Source organism: Orcinus orca, chromosome 9, assembly GCF_937001465.1.
Source record: "Orcinus orca chromosome 9, mOrcOrc1.1, whole genome shotgun sequence".
Lineage (NCBI taxonomy): Eukaryota > Metazoa > Chordata > Mammalia > Artiodactyla > Delphinidae > Orcinus > Orcinus orca.
In genome coordinates this window covers 26,690,976-26,711,846 of record NC_064567.1, presented here as the reverse complement: position 1 = coordinate 26,711,846, position 20,871 = coordinate 26,690,976, and the positions used below count along the sequence as shown (strand labels likewise).

At 38.6% G+C, this 20,871-nt stretch overlaps 1 long non-coding RNA gene across 3 annotated transcripts in view; it reads right to left on the bottom strand.

Moving 5' to 3' along the window:
* LOC125965321 (uncharacterized) overlaps positions 1-20,871 on the bottom strand; it is a 327,903-nt gene that overhangs the window by 34,721 nt on the left and 272,311 nt on the right. For 2 of the 3 annotated variants that reach the window (XR_007479062.1, XR_007479063.1), the window contains 2 exons: positions 4,273-4,379; positions 944-2,418 (listed from right to left, as the gene is read on the bottom strand). This is a non-coding gene — a long non-coding RNA (uncharacterized LOC125965321). Of the gene's footprint in view, positions 1-943; positions 2,419-4,272; positions 4,380-20,871 lie in introns of those variants that run through there. The other variant, XR_007479064.1, reaches the window with a different exon arrangement.

The following is a 20,871-nucleotide window of genomic DNA, read 5'->3' as shown; positions in this document are numbered from 1 at the left end:
CCAGTTTTCATTTGTTTTAAACTGCAGTCTGCTCTCTGCTTCTAATTAAGATGCCATCACCCAGGGTAATTTGAGATCAGCAAATCGTGTTCCTGTGAATTGTCTTGTGCAAAAGTTGCAGTGTAAATAAACGAGAAACAGGCTTTTCATTATCTGCTTCCAGTGCAACAACTCAATGGAGTAAAACAGGTAGTATTTGCCTTTGCCATGACACAGAACAGCCTTTGCTCTCATTATACATACGACATTGAGATGTTTTCTTTGTTTTCAGATTCCTGGAATCATATATAGTATAAATCATGTGTAATATATGTGGTAAGCCTCAAATAATTAAAGCTCACTGGAAAATTCCTAAATTGTAGCATACCTTAATATTGTAGCATAAAAGACCTAAAGTAATACTGTTATATTGTAGGGTAAGATGATTAAAAATAGTTTTAGAGATACTAATTTGGAGTGGGATGTATAGGATGAATTGGAAAGTAGAGAGACTAGAGTCAGGGAGGTATGTTAGGAAACTGGAAGAATTTTTACTGTGGACTGCTGCCTATGGTTATCAAATTTTAGCTTGAGGAAAGGACTTACTGGTACTCTAGGAAGGCCCTCTAATATTTCACTGACTTAGGACTGGTAGAAAAAGACTTCTTGATTGAAGAAATTATTTGCTTTCTCCCAGGTTAGGAAAAAAAACGAATAAACAAGAAATTATGGATTAAGGGGCCACTTGGGTTGAGTCTCAGCTTTTGCCAAAAACTTGCCCATATTTGACAGAGTTTTTAACCAAGATTTACCATGAAGTTAGCAGAACTTATGCTTCAGGATCATTATGTCCCCAGACCATTTCAAGAGAGGTATTTGCAATGTATTCACATATTTCATAAAATTTACAAAAGCAAAATATTTTCTAAATTTAATTTTTATTTTATAATAGAGTATAGTTGATTTACAATGCTGTGTTAGTTTCAGGTGTACAGCAAAGTGATTCAGTTACACAGATACATATATCCATTCGTTTTCAGATTCTTTTCCTATATAGGTTATTAGAGATTACTGAGTAGAGTTCCCTGTGCTATACAGTAAGTCCTTACTGATTATCTATTTTGTATGTAATAGTGTGTATATGTTAATCCCAAACTCCTCATTTATCCCTCCCCCAACCTCTCCCCTCTGGTAACCATAAGTTTGTTTTTGAAGTCTATGAGTCTGTTTCTGTTTTGTAAATACGTTTATTTGTATCACTTTTTAGATTCCACATATAAGTGATATCATATATTTGTCTTTCTCTGTCTGACTTACTTCACTTAGTATGATAATCTCTAGGTCCATCCATGTTACTGTACATGGCATTATTTCATTCTTTTCTCATGGCTGAGTATTATTCCATTGTATATATGTACCACAGCTTCTTTATGCAATCCTCTGACGATGGACATTTAGGTTGCTTCCATGTCTTGGCTATTGTAAATAGTGCTGCAATGAACCTTGGGATGCATGTATCTTTTCGAATTATGGTTTTCTCTGGATATATGCCCAGGAGTGGGATTACAAAAGCAAAATATTTGATCACAGTCAATACCACAGTCTCTGTTAATGATTCTTAACTCAATCATAATTCCTCTTATATGGGTGGCATTAGAGTGACCATGGACATTTTTGACATCTGCCTGAGGAAAAATTAAGCTGTTGATATATTTAAGTTTGGATTTAATGTGATTGTATTTATGTGGTTGCAGTCACATTGTGCATCAGTGTGTTTTAGCTGTCCAGGTGAAGGAATGATTTCCAAGAATTCTTCCATACCCCAACTGAGTCAACAGACTCAGTGACATCAACAAATGAGTACTGGTTATGAGTGCTGTCAACTCACAGTACTTAAAAGTAGTCACAGCAGAACGAAACTTGATGTTTCTCCCAAATACTACAGCTTATATAAGCTTTAAAATTTTATATCTCATCTATGAAAGAAACTTGTTAGAAGATTCTCCAAATTTGACAACAATCTTAAAATTTATATGACATGAGTTGTAAAGCTAAACTATCAATAATAAATAAATTTCCATCAGCCATGCTAGAGGAAAAACTAAATTACCTTCCTATTCTCTCTATAGAAAATGATTTTACAAAATTGATGTCTATGAAGAGGTAATCAAAGAGCATGTATCCACAAACATAACCTTGAAGCGTGTAAGGTATTTTAATTAATAATTAAATTATATTAATTTTCTGGATTTTTTGACATTTATATTGTCAGCTTTTTAATATTGGTAATTTTTTGTGATGCCTTCTCTCCAATACCTATACATTCATTCTAAGACCCAATTTTGTATTGTTTTCCTTAAAAAATCATATCCCCCAAATTGCATATGATTAAGGTCACACAAACCTGGATTTCTCTCCAGTAATCAAGTCCTTAGGAATCTATATAAAGAGAGTTAAAAAAAAAAAGGGAGTCAAGAAATACAGAACATTTCACCACCTTTGAGTAGTGTTCTTAGATAATGGTATACACGGTTAAACATGTACAAGATTATCTATTGGGATTTAGGAAGAAAATATTTCAATTTCTGTATATAATTTTTAAAAAAACTTTATAAACACATAATTTTTGCACAAGCTTAACGTTATAAATTTTTTTTGCAGTCTTTGTTTTTACCTGTTTTTAATTTCTTCCTCCAGTTTCCTATTAATGGGAGTTTTATCAGTTAGAGTTTGATCAGGGAAACAGAATGGCTGTAAGTGATAAGGAAAAAGGCATTTACAATATTATAGGAATTAGACCCAATGCACCTGTGGAAGCTGGTGAAGAAGTCAGTGGAGGGTGGTTATCTCTGTGTGTAGTGAGTCTGAAGTTGAGGTAGGTCAGAAGCGCTAACAGTTAGGGAGAAAAAGCTGGAAATGAGGTGGGGGAGAGTTAGGAAAAATGACAACTCTGAAAGGACCAACTAGTATCTATGAAATCAAACTGGAACCCACACCTGCCTTTCAGTGCCTTTAACCTTGGCTATGTGTTTGATCTAGAAGAAAAAGCTGGTGACCTTCACAAAGGAGTTGCACAAGTGCCTGTCTCAAGAGTCAAAGAAGCTCATAAGAGATTCCATGGGAGTTGAAGTAGATGTAGGTCTGGCAGGTGCCCCAAGCCTACAAGGTGAGACAAAAGATCAGCTCCACCTTGTGCAAGCTGTAATGGTAACTGGCCACCTGTATAGACTTTCAGAATGTAATGACTACTGCTTCCCTTGTGGCTTCCCAATCTTGGGCAAATTTGTCTTGTGCCCCAACCCTAATGTGCAACCATACAGGGAAGGGAATTCTGGGAAATGACTTTCTGACTTATGAAAATTGATACCTTTCTCCAATGACTAGAGATTGGTGAGTATGTTTTCATGATTGCTGACCATTCAGATATGCTCCAAAGGAATTAGCATCATTTTCTTTTTCTTTTCTTTACCTTTTTTTTTTTGCCATTAAGAATAATGGATCAGTAAACACCCTTAACATATGTCCTTATATACTGATAGTTTTATTTCTATAGAATAGAGTTCTGTGAATAAGCTGGTCCAATTAGTAGGCATGTTTTTAATTTTAATAGCTGTTAAAAGATGCTTTTCCAAAAAAGTCTTATAACAACATTTCTAACTACAGTTTTTTTAGTATATTGATTCTCCCTGTAAACGAGAAATGATACCTTTTTAAATTTATAATAATCCAATGGGTAGATGTGTTATTTCATTTTTAATTTGAAATTCACCTTTTACTAGATATTTTGATATTTTCATAATGATATTTTCATAATTAATTTGAAATTCACCTTTTACTAGATATTTTATGATATTTTCATAATTGCTGGCCATTCATATAGGCCCTTTTGTTAATTGTCAATCCATTATTTTGCTCATTTTTCTGTTTTTGGGGTCTTTCTGTCAATTTGTGCCATGTTATTTTTTGTTGTGTTGGGACTTATAATTGCAAGGTTGTTTGTAGAATAATCTAGGATCTGTCATGTGATGTTACCTCTCTTCAGAGAAGATTTATGTTTGCTTCTTCCAGCTATCTGGTAGCTCTAGCAATGCAGACCATGTCAATTCTGTTTCAAGAATTGTAATTATTCAAATCTCAGCTGCAGTCTCTGCAAAGGCCTAATGATTTCTGATTTACACTTACTCCTAGGGTGTAGTCTTTTTGTCCCTCTCTTTGATTCTTAATGCTTTTAAATCTAATTTTGATACTTCTCTCTTAAAGAAGCCCTGCAAAAGATACAATTCAGTCTCTTACCTCTGTGACATTTCTTTTGGAATCTGCGAGGGAAAAGCATCTCCAAACTTCTGGGCTCATCTTCCTGAGCCTCTGGGTAATGCTTCACTATTTTAAGTCTTCAAGCCCTTTAAAGAGATTAAAACAGAAATATGATACATGAGCTTTCCTACTCAGAGGTTGGGCCAAAGTACTCAATTCATCATTACCAGAACCTGATATCTGGATCTGAAATTTTAATGGGACTCATACTTAGAATGAAAGTATTATTGGTGGTATTGGGGTTTCTGAGTGAGCCATCAATAAATGGCATACCTGTCCTCCATTTGGGATTAACAACTTGAGAGATAAGGCAAAGGATAAAAACTGTGTCCAAGAGAACTCCCTTATTAATAACAGAGTCAAAGTTTGCAGAAATAGCTTAGCATGACAGTCAACTCGACCTGTTAACTGAAACCCAGAACCAGGAAGATGTACCCAGCCAGTTACAGGCCATGCTGTACAGTGCAGTTGCTCCGTGTAGCTGTTCTGACCATATGGCTAAACAGGAGACAACCTTAGCTTTCTACATGCAGGCCTGCTTTCTAGTCAGGAGTCTATCACCTGCTGAAGAGTGAGCAAAGGAATGGCAGAAATGTGATGGTACTTAGGGAAAATCCCTCCTCATGGATCCCAGAGACAGAGAAAAGGAAAGGTAATCGCAGCAATTTAAGTTTATTAATTGAGAAATACCATCAAGAAGGCTAATATTTCATATTTATATATGGCTTAGCATAAAGAGCTATGGGCTTTGAAGGGCTGAATATTCTTAAATAATGAATACACCAATACGTGGTACTTCGACTTTCTAAACTGTATGACTTTGGACAAACCACTTAACTTCCAGCCAGTATTTCTTCATTACTACAAAGGAGATCGTAACCTGTTTTTAGCTAATTTTCTTTTTTTAAAGCTCAAATGAGAAGATGTGTTTAAAGTACTATACAACATAAGGAAATGCTGTTAGCCTATTTTCTGTGTGTGTGTGTGTGTGTGTGTGTGTGTGTGTGTGTGTGTGTGCGCGTGTGTGTGTGGTATTTTCAACACTTTCTGAATGCAGCCTCCTGGGCACTTCTTATTAGGATGCTTGTTTGTCTGCCCTCTGCCCTCCTGTCAGCGCCTGAGGAGCCCCTTCATCTTTTCTTAGTGGAGCTCCCATCGCCATCTCCATGCAGCCCAGGCTTCACACTTCTGTTGCCTAGCTTTGTACTTTTTTCCCTAAGCTCAGATGAATAGCAGGTGTTACAGATCTTTTCTAACTTAATATTATGTTTGTGGCGAAAACCACTTTTCTATTTGAAAACTTCTCCCGAGCCCTGAAGGTTACTTTTTCTATCAAAATATATTCTTTAGCTCTCTGACATGCTAGCTTATTAAGCTGCAGCTCAGCTCTGGGTGCTCTGATGGAGAAAAATCTGCTGGCTGTTTTTTTCTCTAGTATTTGTCTCAGGCTTTAACCAAAATATAAGCAGACAAGTGTCTGAATATATAATTACAGTAATGTATGATATGATACAATGTAGTGTAATATAATGTACAGTATAATACAATACAAATAATTTTGTGCTACACCATCCCCAGACAAACTGCAGATTTCCTCTTCATGCTTCTGTACATGTCACAGAGAATTTTGAAATGTGATTGAGATTACTGCTGGGTTAAATGTAGCAGAGGATTTTTAATTTTTTTTTTGGCCCCCCTAAGAAATTATTTTGCTATTACAGTCTAAGACTTTTAATAGAAAGCTTTTGTATGCTATCTCTCTTTGCTTATAAATTACGGAGAGAAGAAATTAAAAATGCAAGTATACAATTAAAACATTCTATTGCTTAACCTGAAAATGCTTCCTTCTAAAATCCTAATGCTAAATTCAGTTCCATTTTTCACCTTGGCTCATGAGATATTTTACACAGCTGGCTTATGAAATGGATGAGCAAAATATTCGATTTTTCCTTTAAGTTTGCTAAGTGTCCTGTAAAGATCATCTCAGTTTTGGAAAGCTCTGCTCGTTGAAACCATCTTCTGGCCGTTGCTAGTTTTATATCCTCTTGCTTCCACTGCTGCCTGAGGTTTCAGGCCTCTTTTTACTCCAGAGATGTCTCCTGCCTCATTCTGGGATCGTGGCCATCCTATCACTCTGTTCTACCACTAGCATCTATACAAACTCAGCAGCTGAGAATGCTTTCCCCCTACTAACTAGAGGTGCAGGGTAGGTTAGTTCCTTTTTGATTGTCTCCCAGAATTCTTTAATTGTCTATTAACAAAAGGAACTCTGACCTTGGGGTTAGGAAACATCCTCCATTTATACTTACTCTTCCAAAATGAACAAGTCTGTTTGAAATCTTTTAGATTAAGATTACCTAGGGTGTTCCCCTGCTGGCCAGCATTCTTTTTCTCTGCTGAATATATGAAATTTCCTCTTAATTTTTATTCTCTGAACCATTTGTCTCTGTTAGGCTGAGGCTGCATAGTGCCAAAGTATCATGGTTTTCTACAGGATAAATGTTTGGACAAATGATGTGGCTGTTTAGTTAGAAATAAACAAGCAATACCTGTACCTTCTGATAGGCATGGCATCAGGGATCATCAGCTTAACTTTTATATGTGTTTCTTGGCAGGGTGGGGATGAATTGTCCACTTTTATGTCTGTGTTGCATAGGCAAGGTCTGCACTCATGTCTTTGGTCATTTACTTGATATGTCATGTGAGACTGTCCTTCTGTCATAGAAGAATAAAAATGAAGTGATAGAGAAAAACCCCGGTGTTAGCACCCTGTTTTTTTTATCTTAAAGAAAATATATGAGGATTTGGGAGATACTTTATTATCTTCCCCTAGAATTGATAAACTCTGTTCAGTAATGATCTCCATTTCAATATAGTCCTTTCAGTGGCTCTCAGGGCTTCCAGATTTAAAGCTGGATATCCTATGATAAGGCATTTATTTTCTATGTGCTCTTCTCCACATTTCTCAAGTGTTCTCTTTGAGAAGATTAGAGTATATGCACTATTAAATGCCAGACCTCCTATGGAAATTGTTGACGCTTAAGGCTATTTCATTAATCTACAAGTTTGACATGATATTTAGGAGCAAGAAATATGGGTGTCTCCAGAGCCCCAGAAAACAATAAGCCTAAAATGGAAAACAATCATAGGTAACTCTCATGTCTTCATCGTACTATGGGAAAGAATAAAAATCCATCAGTCTGAAAATTTCATTTTCACCAGTAACCTTTAAAAAAAAATGTCTGCTCACAACTGGTAAGATACTAGTGAGGAATATGCTCTCATCTCTATTCCAGAGGTATTAATAAAATGACCACAATATGCTGCAGAAGGGAGAAAAGGTTTAGATGTTGATGTTGTTCAACATAAAGTATATTTTTCTCTCTTTATGCCTTACTGTCATTTGTTTCATTTCATATAATTTTAGAGCTAGAAGGAGATTTTCAGTATCTGTGCCGCCACAGCAATCACTAGAAGGAGACTCAAAGTTCATCTGCTCACCTTTTTCTGTAGTGAGCAGGCTGAGGTCCAGAGTTGTGACTGGTCCAGGATCTCCACCCTATTAGATCGGAGGCAGAGCTGATACTTGGCTATTACGACCAATGGCACAGGGTGCTGTCCACTAAATCTCAGGGTGTCTCTTTGGCTCATTCTTACTTTCATTTTCAGACATGTGATCTGGCTCAGTTGTGATGAAGAAGAATAGAAGGAAAACACAATTAGTAAACATCAAGGTTGGGAAATTATAGATTTTTTGTTTTGAAAAAGTACAGATTCAAAGGCATAGTCTATATAGATATAGGCAAATGTTGCAGAATTTTAAAATGTAGTCTTCTAACTTTTTCTATATCTGAATCAAAGTGAAAATTCTAGATTGGATTTTTAGTCTAGATCACCAATTTCAGACTATGATTCAGGAGAAAAGATGTTAATGGACGTCCTCCCAAAAAAGTTTCCATGGCAAAAAGTGTTGAGAATTCCAAGGGAAACAAAGTTGTAGAACTTTCAAAACCTTTGTCTTGGTAATAAACATGCACTGTGAATCCCCCAAATGGTGTAGAGAGCTCAGTGTTTCTCAAAGTCATATAACCAGGAACTCCTTTTTTTCCCAATTAAATATATTATAATAGTTGGGGGACCTCTAGTGTGTTTTCAAGCAGTTCGCGAAAGTCTTTCCATCAAGTTCCATGGCTTTAAATTTTTTCTAAATGCTGATGGTGTCCGTATTTTCATCTCTGGCTCTGATTTCTCCCTTGAGGTCCAGAATCACATAGCTAACTGTCTCCACATCCCTATTTGGATATCTAATAGGCATCTCCAGCCTAATATAGTCAAACAGACTATGTCCACACCACACATTCGTACACTCAACCTGTTTTTGTCAGTAATTCTCATCTCAGTCAGTTGCAGCACCATTCATACAGTTGTTCATGCCAGATTAAAGCTAGCTGTCACCCTGGAATCCTCTTCTTCTGCCACAGGTTGGATTCTCTGGAAGCATATGCTCAGATGAAGTTTGGCATGCAAGATCTTTATTAGGGACCAACACCCACGAAAGGAAGAAGGTGGTGAGATTAGGCAGAGGGGAGGTTAAAATGTGCAGTACAGTCCCAACAGTGCTTCAGCCAAGCTGGCTGGGAACTCTGAGTGAATGATGCCCGCCAGAGTTGTCCCTTCTTAGGATACAGTGGCTGCTCTCTAGGACTCTGGCCTCCCTCAGATCAGTTGCCATATCAGATGCCCAGGGAAAGGCATGACTCAGCTTTGAGATGTTTTCTCACAGGCAAGTGCTGGTTGGTACCCTGCTGAATTCTTGAGGTAGCCTCACCAGAGCTGTAGCGTTCTCTCCCTCTGAGTGGCTTTCTCTGCCTGCAGACTCCATCTCCCTTGGTCTTCTAGGACATTCAGCTCTTCTTCCCCAACTCAGGTTACTCTGTGTGGCTCTGCCTGGGTTCCTTTTTCTTGATCCATTACCCAGAATCTCTTTCAAGCTGTAACCTGGGGCAGTTGTAGTTTTACTTCATCTATTTACCATCTTTCAGAGATAATTGTCCTTTGTTTTCTGTCTAGTGTCTTGAAAATAATGGTTTCAAGTATTTTGTTTTTTTGTTTTTTTTTCAGTTGTTTCAAGGAGGAAGGTGAATCAGTTGCTTGTTATTTCATTTTGGCCAGAAGTGGAAGTCCCTAGAGTGTATCTTTTAAACCTTTTTTTGTACAGTTTGTTTACTGTTACAAGAAAATATTTTCTTGCAAGCTTCAATTATGTCTCACATCACTCCTCCATCATAATTGAAGCCCGTGGTAATTGCCCTCATTATAGTTTGAAAGATTTTTTTTCTCTTCCTCTCTCTTCTTCCCTTTATTTCATCCCTCCTCTCTTTTCAAGAGAGAAAACATCACACACACACACACACACACACACACAAGTTATTTAAATTGAGAGTAGGAATATATCTTACTTCATCTCTCCATGTCCAAAATAGCTTAAGAGAGCTCTGTCCAATTGAACTTTCTGAGATAATGGAGATGTTCTGAATCTGTACCGATCAAGGCAGTAGGCAGTAGTTACATGTGGCTATTGAACACTTGAAATGTGCCTAGAGCAAGCGACACACTAAAATTTTCATTTTATTTAGTTTTGATTAAATTAAGATAGCCACGAGTAGCTGGTGGCTACTGTATTGGACATTGCGGGCATAGAGTTTGTTTTCGCCAGAGGTAAACAGCAGCTTAGAATGTTATAGTTCATATCTCCCTTGTCCACCAATTTTTTTCTAAGCAATTCATTCTGTTGATAGGTTGAACTGCTGTGGAATAGGGCCCAAAGCATGAACTCCTCTCTTTACTTCCAACTGCTAATACTACTTTCTAACTATATGCGTGATAACATTTAACTTCTTTGAATTTCAACTTTCTGAACAAATGGGGCTAATGACACCTCATATGGGTTGGTTAAATTTTATGTAAGATAATCCTAGTTATTGCTCAGTAAACATTAATTTTTTCTTTTCCTTCTCCTGTATATCTCTTTTAAAAAATAAGAATATTTCTGAAGGTGATGCATATTAAACCACTCCCACTTTTGTGTTATTAATTTTAATAAATACCTTTCTTCTGGCTTTATTTGTGCACGGGGAAAGTACTCTCAAAGAAGGAAGGCGAGAAGCAATTAGACTATCTTTGAGGAAGTAGGATGCACTGAAGATAGAGTTCATCAACTTGAAATGTCAGCAGAGCAAGATAGCAAAGAGAAAACCAAAAATCATTCAGCCTTAACAAGATAGTTGGTGTCCTTTTTACTCTCAGGTTATATGGGCACCCCTGTGGTTACGAAAAGTCAACGAAATTTCTTCCAGCCTGTTGTTCCCTGAGAACACTCCATTCATAGTGATCTTTTACCACCAAGCTTCACGTTCAGCTCGTCGGGGCTGGATTAATGAACCGGTGTAGCAGTCTGCAGCCAGGAGCCCCAGAGATAACCTTCAGATCAGCGACGACGATGACAACACAGCATATTTAGCTTGTCTTTTAAAAATAACACCACAGGCACGCTGGAGACTTAATTCCATTGATCTCTGTTGCTTTTCTTCCCCTTGTCACCTCACCTGGCGTGGAATGTGGCCGAGAGCTCTCCAGTAACAAGGAGCTTCTCTATTCACAACGTGACCACCGTGTGAGATTGTTTCTCAAAGTGGAAAACCGTAAGCCAAGTGTTCTGTTGGCAGTCATCGAGGTCTGTCACGTGCAAGCCCTGGACTGCGTGTTTGCAAAGGGCTAAGAGGATTCGGGGGGCCTGATATCAGGTGGCAGAGAAGCAGGAGTTTATGCTCTCCTTGGCTGCATTCTTACCTGCTCTGGAGTGACACTGGGAAAGTTATATCACGTCTCTTAGCTTTAGCTTACCCATTTGATTAAAAAAAAAGGAAAGAACAAGTTCTAAAGTAGGGGTTATAATGCTCTTCAGGGCGGTTGTGTGGATAAATGAGATCAAAAAAGTAAAAGGAAAACCTCTATGGGTTACACAGTTCTTATTTTCTAGAGCTATGGCATTCATTTAAGCTGAATTCCCAGATTTGATCTGATTTAATTATTTTAAAAATTTATTGGTTTAAACCATTTAAAAACTTTAATGGAAATTGGCACTTTCTAACATAGGTTGTGTACCAATTTTCACACTTTGGAAACCACTAGTGCATTAGCTTGTACTGGTAGGCTAACTAATTTTGGGGCAGATGCAAAAAAAAAAAAAGGCTTTTTTTCCCCTGCCAACACTGAATTATAAGACTGTAGCTGTATTACAAGTCTTAAAAAGTCAGGCCTTCACCTAGTCGCCGAGCTAAATTGTATTAGCAAGTACCCAGTAGAGCACATCCACACTGAACTTATGAGGATGCTAGCCAAAGCTTAGAGGTCCCGCCGCCCCCCAGCTGAGGCCCATCTTCGGCTGGTGTTGCGGCCCTGTGGATGGCAAGCAATGCTCGGAAACTCACACCAAGTCATTTGGAGTTGTGACGATACAGTTATGTTTATTTATATGCGAGGTTCAACTTTTATAGCCAAAAAAAAAGCTGAAGTCCTCAATGTATTTTATACAGTGAAGTCGTGTAAAATATTTCTGTTATCCCTGCAAAGTTACAATATCATCCTGAAGTACAGCACAGTAAGCATATAAATAAGACTCTCCACCTCTTTCAAAGGTAAAATTGAAGGAAATAAATTGAAACCTGACAGTGAAAACATACTTTTGAGCATCATTTCAAGTGACCATTTGGTAGGTGAGGGAACAGAACACAGCACTGAGGAAAATCTCATGAAAGTATGTGCTGGTGATGTTGCAGCAAGTATGTTACGTGAGCTTTCATAGAACAACGACGGCTGTTGTCTTATAAATATAGTTTAGAGAAGCATCTAAACATGCACTTGTGACAATGGTGGCAAACTGTCTTCTCCAATATCCCTTACTTTCTACTTCCTAAGAGAGCGAACCTGACTCTTTGCTGGGCACACACCTCCATGAACAAAGACTGCATTTCTCAACCTTCTTATGCTAGATATGGTCACGTAAACAGAAATTTTACATGGCATATTCTGGGAGTGCCTCTGTCCTTTCTTGCCCCTTTCTTCCATCCCACTGTGTGGAACATGAATGTGACTGCTGGAGCTCTGGCAGCAATCCTGGTCACCTGAGGAATGGTAGAGCAGTGTCTGCTGGGTTTGTGGAGCCACCTTACTAGCCCTGGGCTGCCTATTACTGAATTCTTTTGTATGAAAGAAAATAAACGTCTGTCTTATCTAAGACACTATTATTATGGTTTTCGATCGTACTCTGTTTTAAAAAATCCTAACTGACATATACATCTACTCCCTTGAAGACAGAAATTATGTAACATTGTTATAGTTCTAGTGACACTAAATTAAAAAGCTTTAGGTTGCTCCACTTGGCTTGACTTTGATGCCATATGTTCTGGGGGATGAATACGAGGGCACTTGCTACTTTTAAAGCAAGCAGCATATGCATTCTAGGAGCAGAAACTATCAAATGCTTAAGATCAATTCTCAGTACACTATCAAATAAAGTGAAATCTAGTGACCTTTGTGCTGATAGAATAATTACAATAGCGGAAAACTGCAGGTGAGATAGTTCCTGTAATGTAATATCCAAAATGTTGCCAAGAAGTCCTTGTAAAGTAGAGCTGCTTCTTGCCCAAGAAGTAAGTTCTCTGACAAAAATCACAAGTAGTATTACCTGCTAAGTTCCTTTAAAATTCTCATAAAGTGAGAATATATATATAGTTTCAGGTTACAGCTCTATTCAGATTTCTGGGAAGTCAAAACATTCTTCATTTGTGTTTATGGTAAAATCCCTAATTGTGAGTGGGCTACGGGGGACAAAATTCAGAACTTCTCCGTTTCTCTTCAGGGTTTACTTCTGATTTATATATTAAGCTTCTAAATCCCAATACACACAATAAATTTGTTTGGGTGAAGATTAAATAAGATAGGGGAGTTGCATATGTTCAGCTAGGTTTCACCTATAGCTAGGTTTCAAAGTCAGCTCACGATGTGTTATGTGCTCAGGAAGTGTCAGCTTTGTGTGCTGCTTATATATCCTCCAGGTGTTAGGCAGGTACCAACATCTTTCAAAACATCATTGGTTAATTTTCACACAGAATGTCAATTTTATAAGGGTATGTTCTTTGACTGTAAACTTTTCAAAATTCTTTGTAATTATGTGGGTAATGGAGTCCATAATCTTACTCTTTTATGTCTAGGTTCATTTGCAAGGTGTTGGTATAAATAGTTCACCATGTATATTATTGATAAAGAAAGTATATTAGTCAACTGTTTTTAAGAATTATAAAGGGGCTTCCCTGGTGGCGCAGTGGTTGAGAGTCCGCCTGCCGATGCAGGGGACGCGGGTTCGTGCCCCGGTCCGGGAGGATCCCACGTGCCGCGGAGCGGCTGGGCCCGTGAGCCATGGCCGCTGGGCCTGCGCGTCCGGAGCCTGTGCTCCGCAGCGGGAGAGGCCACAGCAGTGAGAGGCCCGCGTACCGCAAAAAAAAAAAAAAAAAAAAGAATTATAAAGACTTGCACTGGCTTTGTATCTTGCTGGTATTTTTAACCTACTGAATGAATTTGTAGAGATAGGAATGTAGCTGTACTCTGTGGATAAAATCCTAGGAATAAAATAAGACTTTAAGTTTGGACATGAAAAATACAATAAATATGACTCATTTGTTGCTTTGAAGGTTTGACAGAAATGAGCACTGAAGAATCTTTTAATTTTAAATTAATTTTTATTTGTGACAAAATCTTATGAGAAAATTTTAAATTTTTTATTTTTTATACAAGTTTTAAAGGTTACTTTCCATTTACAGTTATTACAAAATACTGGCTGTATTCCCCGTGTTGTACAATACATCCTTGAGCCTACCTTACACCCAGTAGTTTGCGTCTCCCACTGTCCCACCCCTATATTGCCCAACCCCTCCCCACCCACTGGTATCCACTAATTTGTTCTCTGTATCTGTGAGTCCGCTTCTTTTTGTTATATTCACTAGTTGGTTGTAGTTTTCAGATCCCACATATAAGTGCTGTCAGACAGTGTTTGCCTTTCTCTGACTTATTTCACTTAGCATAAGGCCCTCCAAGTCCATCCATGCTGCTGTAAATGGCAAAATTTCATTCTTTTTTTGTTCTGAGAATTCATTCTAACTTACACTAGTACCAGCCCTTCCTAGGGCTGCCTGACTTCTACTCTCGTTTCTCTGAGAAGGGGAGGAGGCAGACAGACATAAATGGTGATGACATCCTATGGTTGGTAAGAGTGAAACTGAAGATAGATAGGGATCGACCTAGAGGCATAAAGGGAGAGAGAATTTGGAATGAGATCCCTTTAGGACGAGGATGATAACACGTAGAATGACACGGATTCTCAGCTTGAGAAGGAGAGACTTGGGTGTTACCTAAGGCAAGAGGAAGAGCGTGTGTCCTTTGAGGGATATTGCTTAGATTTTCTTTAGTCAACATATTCCAACTCTGCAAGCGGGGAGAGGGCTGATGTAGTTGAGACCTGTCCAAGGACATGAACTCAGTTACGCTATTATGGAAAGTAGTGGTCAAAGGAAGAGAGTAAATATCCTTTGCAAAAACTCTTTTTCTTCTCCTTCCATGGAATATTTTTCCCTGTATTTATTTTTCTTTGGCATTGAGTTGTAAGGACCGCTATACATACGGATTTGTGAAATTTGGGTTGTAAATATAAGAAGTAACTTTATATATAAATCTTTTTGCTCTATAGGGTTTAAATCTGCCCTTAATAACATTCTATTTCCTCCACTGATAAATCAACAAAAAATTTCTGAACACCTATTCTGCTCATTTCAGTCACCTTGAAAGGAGGTCAGGAGGTAAAGTGAATTCTCTGAAATTAGGGGCTCTCTGTTCTGTAACATTCTGATTGTGCGAGGATTTAGAGACCTAGGTTTTTAAGAAGAAGGGAACCACAATCTGAAAAAAAAAAGACTTTTTCTTTTGGAAATAATACCGATTCTAATCATCTTTGCTTTAATTCTCATGAGGACGGAAATCTGGGAACACCTACACATGAGTTACTATTATTTTAAGTTCTTGCCTTGAAGGCACATGAATCCATTTATTAAAGTTTATCCTGGAAGTAGGTCAGCATAAAAAGACTTCAGTTATTTGTATATTGTCCCTCTGTGGTCTCTTCTTCCAAAACATTTTTTTTTTTTTTTTTTAAGATTTAATATGACCTGGCTAAGAATCAGAACCAGATGCATGTCCTCAGGTAACACTCCCTGCTCGGAAGTGGCCACTATCAGGGCATGGTGTACAGCAGGGACCTCTAATTCTGGTCCACAAGCATCCTCACAGAGGCACTGAATCATCCTGGAAAGCCAGAGAGGAGCTTTGTGCCAGCAACTTCCCTAAGCTGTCTTTGAAACTGACCTTATTAAATTTCTGCTGGGGTAATTTGCGCTGGGGATCTCCTGAGTTACTTGAATGGATAAAAATAAGCTGTCAGTCTTTGACCTGCCTCTAGTTAGTAGGACCGGGTTCGTGAGGGGTTAGTAGGGCTTCTGCTTCAGGCTGAGGGAAAGCTCACACAGGGTTGATGCCATCAGAAAGCATCTAGTTCTTCCTGCCTGAGCTACAGACTTCTCATGTGCCCCCTCCTATTATCTGCTGTCCCCATTGGGAAATACAAAAGTTATGGTAATAAAAATAAGAAAAAATGACTACTCTATTATTTTTGCCTCTTTCACCAGGGAGCACATGTGCTGGGGACCTGACTGAGCGCAACTTCTTTCCAAACCTTAGGGTGTGTTGGCTGGGTTTCCTCCTTTGATTCGATGCCAGCATCCAACCATTTATGCAGAATATTTCTGAACCTCAGTCGCTGGCATTATTCTAGCTATTTTCCTAGGATACGCCTCTTACCCTGTGCATGTCTGTGGCTGTAATGGACACTTGGTGGAGGCAGGTACTCTGGATTCACACACAGACTTAACCAGGAAAAGAACTGATAAAAAAAAAAAAAGATAAAGGTAAAACTCTGCTTAACAAGATCCTGAGTAAGAATAAAATGATAAAACAATGTGTGAGGACACAGCCGTTGAGCTGACATCCCCATCAGGGTCAGATGAAGGTCACTGTGTAGAGGCTATGGCAGACATAAGTGTCTGTGTCCTCTAAAGGCCAGACTTTCCTGCAGGGCTCCCTGGAAGGGACACCTAGAAGAAAGACCTGAGTACACCTGGAAACTGCAAGTGGTAGGGACACCTGGAAGGGAGACCTGGTGGAGATTCCAAGGTCACTGTCATCTTTGAGAACACATACCACTTAAGCAAGGATTTGCAGGAGCTGTCCCAGAGCCACACTAGGACCAGTGTCTCTCCTGTCCTGCTCTGCTTGCTGGTGAGCATTTAGAAACACATCTACATCATGTGTTGGGTCCAGAAGATTGGAGAAGAGACCAGGCTGACATTTATGTAGTTACTGGGAGTGCGGCTTAAATGAGGTGAAAAGAAAGTAGGGTGACTACCATCCTGCCACTAATCCTGACGAACGTTTCTTGGATTCAAGGAGAAAAAGGTAAGAGGAAAGGAAGAGAGAAGAGGCAAAGCAGTAAAGGGCAAAGAATAAATAGAATGGCACAAGTGAAGGCGTGGAAGATGATTCTAGAAAATCTTCTTCCATCAGAGGATGCAAAGGAGGGAGAACACCACTTAACTCCGCTGTCTATCGTTTTTATCTTTTGGGAAGCAGTGGCATAAAATTCAATCTAATTAACAGGATAAAAGGGGATTTAGCTTATGCCAGACACCATATTTCATGCTGTGAGGGATAAGAAAATGAAAGAACAGTCCCTGCCTCTCGAGGTATTGCAGTATGGCCAGGGAGATGACACATTCACAAGAAACAATAATTCACATCCCACTGAAGTAAGATCTGAATTAAAGATGCAAGCAAATAGCCTGGGAGCAGAGGAGAACAGAGTAATGAATGTTGTGTGTGGAAAAGCCTCATGGAGCAGGTATGGGTATAAGGAACAACTGAGGACGCAAAGCAGACAAAGGGGAACAGCCTTCCGACTGAGGAGAGAGCTTAAGCGGAATAAGCATGGAGCTGGACAGGGCTCCCTGTGTTTGGAGAAAGGTGAACTTTCTCGTGACACTGGAGCTAAGGGTGAACAGTAGGTGGTAAGTCTGCAGGGGAAGGCGAGGCCAGGTTGTGCAGATCCTATAATGTCAGGCTAAGGAGGTTTATTTGATGATGTTTGGAATGGCAGCTAATCAAGAAGAGACTGACAAGGTCACAGTTGTGCTTAAGGAAGATGAATCTAGAGGTGTTATGCAAGATCCACTAGAGAAAGCAGAGACTGAGATAGGGAATATTGCCCAGTAATCTCCCATTTATGCATACTTTGCACGCAGAGGCACTGATTGCCTTTGTCCTGAACTATCTTTTCAAGGAGGTTTTTTTTAGCGAACAGCTTAGGGAGACAGAGATAGTGTCTCCTTGGAGAGCAGAAACATAGGCAGACCTTCATGTTTCTTATAAAAGATTCAGTTTTCCCACTGTATATGCAGGAATTTATATGGGCCCATCTTCAGTGCCTTGTGGAACTTGGAAGTAAAGGGAACTGACATAGATAGGTTGCTTATGTTGCTTGCTGTGCTGTGATTAATAAAGTACGTTGTTTCTGACCCCAAAGTCTCATGCCTTCAGCCATAATCCATGAAACCAGGGCATGCTAACTTGTTGCTTTAAGTAGTGTAAAAATCTCAAATCTATCATAATTTTTCTATGAAGGGTATACCCTTAAGAAGCTATTTCAATAACCTTAATAGTAAACACTTGTTTTAGGGCAGAGATATAATTTCATTTATTTTATATATTTTAAAATTTATTTTTGTATCCTGACATTTACATACAACTGATCTTATAATGTCTAGAAAATACTGTTCCGTTATTACAAAGGTAATGTGGGCAGCAGACACCCTGACCCAATGCCATCCACAGTCATCAATTCACCCTTCATCTTTGTCTTGAGTCTTATCCACTAGAGTCTCAGGGAAAGTGTGGCTCCAGGAGAGGGTGAGTATCGGGTTCCTACCGTGTATAGAATACTTTTACACTTTGAGTTAGCTCTTTCAGTGTGCCTAAATGAAACCAAAATAGATGTCCCCCAAAATGTCTTATTATTGTAACTATTCAGGGGTTTAGTTTAGCCAGTAGCCTAGCAGGTAGTAGTTAATTAGTAAATATTTAGAGACTGAAAGAACAAGTGAAATAAGGTAATTGAGATTCAAAAACAGAACTAGGTGGGAAATTCTTGTCTTTAATCACCTACCCCAATTCCAAAGATAGAATTGTGTTCAAATTTATTTAATTCATTGTCTTTATACAATATGAGCAATACTAGATAGATATTTTTAGGAGTGGTTCTGCCACTTAGTATTTTTGTGAACTTTAACCTCAGTACTAGACAGTTGGACTTGATTATCTTTGGAGTCTCTTCCAGTGTTGGATTTCAAGAAGTACAGTTCATGGAGCTGAGTTATAATATTATTTCCACCTTCTTTTTACCTTGAAAAGAAGAGCCAGGGACTTCCCTGGTGGCGCAGTGGTTAAGAATGCTCCTGTCAATGCAGGGGACACGGGTTTGATCCCTGGTCCAGGAAGATCCCACATGCTGCGGAACAACTAAGCCCGCGTTCCACAACTACTGAGCCTGCGCTCTAGAGCCCACGAGCCACAACTGTTGAGCCCGCACGCCACAACTACTGAAGTCCACGTGCCTAGAGCCCATGCTCCGCAACAAGAGAAGCCACCGCAATAGAAGCCTGCGAAGAGTAGCCCCTGCTCACCACAAATAGAAACAGAAACAAAGACCCAATGCAGCCAAAAATAAACAAATAAATAATTTTTAAAAAATCTTAAAAACAGGAGAAAAGAATAGCCAGAGAAGTTATTTCGATAGGAAAGAAGGAAAGATGAGCAATCTGAGTATGTATGTCAAATAAGCTCCTTAGTTTCTTTTGCTATTAATAGCTTTCTGGCCCCTTTCTTCACTTTGAAGCAAAACTTAAACGAAAGGGTAGCAATTCTTTGACTTGTAAGTTCATAGTATCTTTAATCTCTTCCAAAGATGACGAAGAATGGGTTTGGATAAGGATTCTTTCACATGGTCATAAAAGTGGTGATATTCTCACTAAATATAGAAACACAGTTTCAGTACTGAGACTTCTGTCATCATGATTTGCAGCTAGTAATTAGCTTTTATTGTTTGCTAGAAGTGTGAAAAAGCAGGTAGGAAAATTCTTCACTGTTGGAAGAAATGGCCTATTAATTGTGATTGCACAAAAACAAAAACACCTCATGGTGCTGTTTCTCCTGCCAAGTGTAAAGATGGCCAGATGGCTGGGTGAGTTCAGTTGGTTGAACCATCCTTTTAAAGAGGCCGAGGTCACAGGTTGAAGTCCAGTATGGGCCAGCCAGCTCTGCTCTCTTCTGCCCTGCCAAGCATCTTACCAACAGGAACCTAACTGGTAGTCAGACCTCACTGATGTTATGTCAGTTATGACTTCACACATGATCAATAGCGAAAAGAAGGTTACCAAGTCCACTCTGTTCTGCCTACTTTGAATTCATGATTTCCGTATATGCCAGTGCAGTTTAATTCAACAAATATTAATTGCTTTAATGTGCTTAAACCCATGAGCTAGGCAAAAGAGTTTGGCCTGGTGGTATGATATAACACCTATTCTGGAGAAGCTTATTGTCTTGAATGGAAAGAGAAACTCATGAAACATTGGATCAAATCAAAATAAACTAGAAATAGTATAGAAGAGTACCTGGCTAAATCCCTGGAGCAGTAGTTAACACGCACATTTTCTTGAAATAATTTTCCTCAGACTATATTCATATGCATGTTCAGTATCAGTGACTTAATTTTTAGAACTTCTTTGGAATCGACTAATGTTTACCTAGAGCAAAACATCTTTGCTTCCAGCTAAACTGTGATATCGGCCTAAAAGTGAATCTGTGTATGATTCTATTCCCAGAAATGTCATCTTGGGTATGAGTACCCAATTATGTAATATTGGGACATTAGGACAGTGTCTCTTCCTCTATGTGTGTATATTTTTTTTTCTTCACAATGCAATCACTTACCCTATTGCTTTATAAATTATCTTTAGAAGGCTAGTTTTCAATGATTCGATACTTGGGACTGTAAAATCACTTCCTCAGAGATAATGAACAAGTCTTCCTTTCTCTTAAAAAAAAAACCTTATTCTTTACATTTACCTGAGCTAACCTGACTCCCCTAAGTTTTTCAGTAACTCCTTTATTCTCCACACGCATCTGGATTCTCTATTTGCCTGGCTTATGCCAAGGAATGTTCTCAGATCCAACCGAGACTGGTAGACTTATCCTTTGCTTAACAACTTTAATTTTTTCCTGAAAACCCTGCTAGTAAGTGAAAATCTGTTAAATTAAAAAAAAAAAAAAAAAACCTTTAGAGAAAGATCATGATGTGTTTCCTCT